The sequence below is a fragment of the Dermacentor silvarum genome, chromosome 2 (assembly GCF_013339745.2).
Source record: "Dermacentor silvarum isolate Dsil-2018 chromosome 2, BIME_Dsil_1.4, whole genome shotgun sequence".
Taxonomy (NCBI): domain Eukaryota; kingdom Metazoa; phylum Arthropoda; class Arachnida; order Ixodida; family Ixodidae; genus Dermacentor; species Dermacentor silvarum.
Window position 1 is genome coordinate 43,937,201 of NC_051155.1, and position 6,413 is coordinate 43,943,613.

Consider the following 6,413-nt stretch of genomic DNA (forward strand, 5'->3'; position numbering starts at 1 on the left):
GTGTTAGGTGTCTTTAAGTGTTGAGTTCTGCCCCCGCACCCCCACGAGATGGGGAAGAGTGTGGGGCGTGTGTCGCCGCACCAGGGGCAGATGCCGCGATATGTTTGTGGGTATATTTTGCTGTATCTGTGTAGGTTTGGGAATGTGTTTGTTTGGATAAGCCTGAGAGCTACTGTCTCTTCAGTGCTGAGCTTTTTGTGAGGGGGAGGATAAATCCTGCGGTTGAGTCGCTGGATCTCGAGTCGGTCGCAGTAATTTGATGGCAGGGGCACGAAGGTGCCCCTGCCATCAGGTGGTGGGGTGGGGATTGATGAGACGATTACTGTGGGGGGGTGGGGATTGATGAGACGATTGGTTTTGCCCGGCTCGGTTGATTAGCGCTCGAGCTAAGGCGTTCGCCCTTTCGTTCCCCTCCAGTCCCGCGTGGCCCGGCGTCCACGTGATTTGATGGGATTCTTGCAGCCTCGGGCCTAGAATCTGAGCCGCCAGCAGCGGTGTTGGTAAAGTTACGGCAGGCCTGTTGCGAGTCGGTAACGACATGAACTTCCCTGCCCACCCTGTCATATTACTTTATTACTAGCGCCGCGGCTATAGTGTCAGCCGCAGCTGGGGTCTCTGCGCTGACGGAGGCCGCGAAGGTCAAGGAGTTGTCTCTCCCGTTCACGGCGGCTACCGCGAAGAGGCCCCCTGCAGGGTACGCCGCCACGTCCACGTACGTTACGTACAAGTCACCCTTGAATTGTCGGCGCTGTCGGTCGACGCGAGCCTTGCGTCGTCTTTCGAGGAGTTCATGACTCATGTGCCTTGTATGGGGTTCGCCTTCATCGTGCTTCTGACCTCGGGCGGGAGTGATCGATGCCCATCGAGGGCACAAAGCACCGTTGCCGTTCTGGTCCGGTGGAGGATGGCTCTGCCCGCCGCCGTGTTCTGTAGTCTAGCTTTTGCCAAAGCCATAACCGCGTCCGACAGCTCAGCGAAGGTGTTGTGGATCCCGAGAGCCGCTAACTTCTCGTTTGAGGTGGTAAAAGGGAGACCCAGGGCCTCTGATGATGGCATCGACTTGTTCTTGGTCGCGTTTGTTTAGCGAGTCGTAGTGATACGGCATGCTATACGTTACTCTGCTGATCACCAGAGCCTGGATGAAGCGGAGCGTGTCCTCTTCTCGCATGCCCTTGCGGCTTCTTGTTATTCGTTTGATAGGAACGCCCCTTGCGGCGTTCCTTTGTTAGGCTTGTCGATCTTATCCGATCGAGTCTGGCCTATTCCGATGGTTGCCGTCCGGCCCGTCAGGAACGATTTGACGTAATTAAAGATGCGCTCTCCGCAGCTGATGTCGTTCAGTCCCTTGAGAATGACCTCGTGAGAGATGTTATCGAACGCCCCTTTCAGGTCGAGTGCGAGCAGGAGGTGTTCTCCTCCCTTCGGGATGCCCTTGAGAACTTCTTCCCTCAGGATTAGGAAAGCATCTTGCGCAGAAAGTCCCGGCCTGAAGCCAAGCATGGTGTGCAGGAAGATGTCACCGTCCTCTATGTAGTGTTGGAGGCGGGCTCCGATGACCCTCTCGTACAGCTTGCCGAGGCACGAAGTCAGCGAGATAAGAGGCAGGGCTCGATCGCGGGCTTCTTGCCTGGATTAGGAATGGTCACGACTTCCGCGTGTTTCCACTCGTTCGGTACGTGGCCCTTGCTCCAGAGTTCCTCGTTTAGGTATTCGGTCAAATCCAGGATGTGCATTGGGCTCAGGTTTCTAATCTTTGCATCGGTAATTTTGTCAGCCCAGGGAGCAGTGTTGCGCTGTGAGGCTCGTGCCGCGGCATACACCTCTTCCTCCGTGATCGCAGCGTCCAGTTCTGGTCTTGGTTCCCCTTCGTATTTTAGGAGGCATGGTCGTATGGAGTCGCTACCCGGGTATCGAGTTTTTATGGTGTCAATCAGATCCTGGTCATTCCCGGGGAATTTGTGAGCGATTTCTTGAAGCGTCCGACTGGTTGTCGATTTGGCCTTGTCGGGCTCGATCAGACAACGCAGGATGGCCCACGTCTTCGCCGTACTCAAGGTACCCTTGAGCGAGGTGCAAAACTGTACCCAATTTTGCTGCGTCAGCTCGGTCGCGTAATCCCTGGCTTATGTTATATGCGCCATTCGTAGACGCAGTTTCCGGTTTAACCGCTGTCGCTTCCACCGTTTGAGGAGGCCCTCACGGGCTTCCCACACAGGCTTCCGATAGAGCCGGCGGTCGACTTCGGGCGTCTCGACCGTGCGCTGGTTTTGGTGGTTTGTATGTGGGCGTCTCGGAGGTGCTGCATCCATTCCGCTATGTCCGTTTGTATCAGCATGACACCATGTTCTGGGTGGCCAGGGCACGAGTGCCCAGGATTTATTGATCAGCTCCACCGGCGCAGTGGTTATACCATCACGATCAATGAGCATCACATACAAGACTTCTCACGTGACATCATCGACCGCTTCGGAGCTTGTTGCCCTCCGAGGTGCCATTGATTATATTAACAACCAACCGGCTAATCGGTGGGTAATATTATGTGATTCAAAGGCGGCCCTACAATGTCTTTTGTCAGCTCTCCGTCGCGGGTCCTGCGAACAACTCGTCTCGGAGATACGAGAAATGCACCACCATACGATCGCAAAAGGACACGACGTCGTGTTTCAGTGGCTGCCGAGTCATTGCGGTATCACCGGCAACGACATCGCCGACGAAGCTGCTAGGAAAGCACACGAAGGAGCAAATATTGTTTCTGTACCTTTATCGAGGACTGACGCAGCCCAACACCTAAGCAAGCTGGCGCAAACTATGACATTGGAGAAGTGGCATACAACTGAATTCGCCCAACATTGGTTGCATTCTCTCGACCCATCTATGCAGCTGCGGCTGTTGCCTGGACTTCCTCGAAATGAGGAAACAATGCTGTGCCGCTTACGCTTGGGTGTTGCATTCACCAATGCTTACACGTGTTTGATTGGAATGGCTGATAGCGCCGAGTGTAATGCCTGCGGTGTCGATGAGACTATAGAACACCTACTATGCTACTGTCCATCTTTTCAAAACGAAAGACATGACCTATGTAACGTTCTCAATAGGCTAGATAGAAGACCGTTCACTTTGAGCAAGATCTTGGGACCATGGCCTCGAATATCACAGCTGCAAAAGGCCACAAACGCGCTGCTGCGATTTTTAAAAACTACAGGACTGAGTGACCGTCTATGACCCGAACTGATTGATAATCAGTGATAGAACAGAGATCTGTTGCTACGTCGGCGATATCAACAGTGGACTTTCTATTCTTCTCTTAATCTCTCTCTCCCCTTTTTCCTTCCCCCAGTGTAGGGTAGCCAACCGGGCTCAGTCCTGGTTAACCTCCCTGCCTTTCATTAAATCATTTTCTCTCTCTATTGATCAGTTCTTTTATACTTTGAAACGGGGCAACGCCCCTCAGATAATCATGCTACGATATACAGAGAAGTTGGGCAACACCCTCTCAGCTTATCATTCGTAGCACGATACATCCTCTTTCCGTTACGAGACAGAAAATAAAATAAACCATGCAGGTATTTACATATGTTATATTAATGACTCCTCGAGGTTACACATTTGTAACGAAAGTAAAGCATATAAATACTGACACAACGGGCTTAATAAATCTGATGGAAGTTTCGACCGTACTCCAGTCGTCGTGGTGGTCTTATGGCGAATTCCATTGGGAGAACAGGAGCACTCAAAAGCACGCTGAAAGTGCTCGTTCTAGAGGCGACGTGTTTCAGTGGTCGAACAGGAGTGGGAGCGCCGTCATCCAGTGGTAGAACAAGAGCAGTTTCGCGGCGCCGAGAGCAGCTGGGAGCAGTCCGGACTGTACTCGCTTGAAAAGCGGAGTACGGAGGAAGTCACGTGGCTTAAACCGTCATATCCTCCTCATTTCTTTTTATTTTGCTTCAGCCGGCGCGCGCGGCGGCAATGGCGGCAGCCTAGCGTGGTTTGTGTTTTGACACCGCTGATTTTGACGTCGGTGATACGAGCGAGCTTCGCAGCGATTTAGCGACAGATCCTGGCATTTCTAGTCCGCCTTGCTTCTCGTCGGATGCGCGGGGGACAGCGGCAGCAAAGCGTCTTCGCCTTGCTGAAGTGCTTGAGACGCTCGACGGTGACAGCAGCGAAAGCTGCTAGAGCTCAACTTGAGATGATCTTCGCTGGCGGAAACGTTGAGGAATGCGTCGGCGCTGCACAAACGTATGTAGTACGTGGCCGCAAACGGTGACAGCGTTAAGCCCGACAGATTACAAGATTATCAGGCGTGTTTTGCCGCTCTCCTGCAGAGAATGGTGGGACGTCGATTGCTTTAGTCACATGGTACATTTCTCCTCACAAGTCCCCCTCCCACCTGCTCTCCGAATGCACGCCGTATTCCAGTGGCGGGTCGAGTGTGCCTGCTCTCACTGCGCTGTCACCCGACTCCGCACTGCGCGGCGCCCTGTTCCTCTTCTCCCAATGGAATTCGCCATTAGTTGCCTCAGGGACCTTCTCCGTGCTGGCGTTGGCGGCGACCCGTCCGAAATGTCCGCGGTTGCCGTAACACTGGCTGGCGTTGGCGGCGAACTGTTCATTATGTCCGCGGCTGTTGTAACACCATTACTCGGCGCTTCATCATCGATGTGCTGAGCAGATGTCGAGCACTGGGGTTCCGCGTCGTTGGGAATGAAGTCGCGCCGGAAGGTCTCCCCGGTCGGTAGCAAGTGTTTGCGATTGCGCCGAAGGGACCGTCCTGCATGCGTGATGACATGGTACGACGTCGGGTACTTTGACGGTTTCAGAACCTGTGCTTTCGTGGCCCACGTGTCGGTCTGGACTCGCACGACATCGCCTTCGTGGAGTGCTGCTACTGTCTACGCAGAGGTTTAATGCTGACGATGCTTGACGACCTGGTGGGCTGGTCCACATTGGAAGTCAGGCAGCAGTGTTCGTAGTCGGCGGCCTTGGAGGATCTCTGCTGGCGCCCGGCAACACTCGAAGGGAGAAGTCCTGCAAGCCAAAAGTGCCAACCAGAAATCCTGTTTAGCTTCAGTAGTTTTCTTAAGCAGTCTCTTCAACACCTGTACCCCCTTTTCGGATAGCCCATTGGAACGTGGGAATCCCGGACTTGAGGTGATTGAAGTCGTAAGTGTGTGAAAATGACGCAAATTCTCTGCTCTAAAATTGGGGACCATTTAAAAAAAAACATTGGTATGCCATAACGATCGAGCAAAGATAGCACTAGTCGCGTCAACGACGGTCCTGGCTGTAGTGTCTCGGAGGCATTCTACTTCTGGGAAGTTAGACAAGGCGTCATATACGCACAGGTCGGACTTGCCTCCGTAGTGAAAGATGTCGATTCCTACGCGATACCAAGGCTGGTCCGGAACGGGACGCATCATAAGTGGTTCCTTCGGCTGGTTGTACGCATACTTTTTGCATGCGGCACACTTCTGAGCGAATGCCTCAATTTCCTAGTTCAAGCCAGGCCAGAAGACTAGAAGACGAGCCCTAGCTTTGCATTTGGCGATTCCCAGATGACCTTCGTGAATCCTGTGCAAAGTCTCTCGTCTCATACTGCTTGACATTACGATCTTGTACCCCTTGAATAGGACACCTTTAATATGAGACAGCTCGGATGAAAAGGGTTTCAACGGAGCATCTATTGGTTCACTCGTTATTAACTTCTGCAACACCACTTTCACATAGCTATCTTTGGGCGTTTATGCTGCGAGACACTTCCAAGTTTCATCGCTGATAAGTGAAGATACCGTACTCCACGGCGTGCACTTCCACGTCAGCGGTGCCAACAGCATCCGTGCCCCGACTGCTTGGTGCTTGAGACAGCATATCCGCGAGCACGAGCTGTTTTCCTCGAACGAATTGCAGATCGCAGTCACACCTGAGCAATCGCATAAAAAATCGCTGTAGCCTGGGTGACATGTCACCGATCGCTTTCTTACAGATAGCAATCAAAGGGTGATGGTCGGTCTCAATAACGACCTTTCGGCCGTAAACAAAGTGGTCGAATTTTTCGCAGCCGTATGTAATGGCCAGTGTTCCTTTTTCTATTTGCGAATAGCGTCTTTCCGCTTCTGAGAGTGTTCTTGATCCATACGCGACTGGTTTCCATGTGCCATTGTAGCTCTGCAAGAGTGCGGCGCCTACGCCACTGCGTGACGCGTCACACGAGACCTTCGTTTCTCTTGCTGGATCGAACACCGACAGCAACGGTTGGCTACTTAAACTGTGGCATATCTGACGCCATTCTTCCGCGTGGTTCGGCGTCCATTCAAACACCGCGTGCCCAGGATTTATTGATCAGTTCTTTTATACATTGAAATGGGGCAACGCCCCTCAGATAATCATGCTGCAATATACAGAGAAGTCGGGCA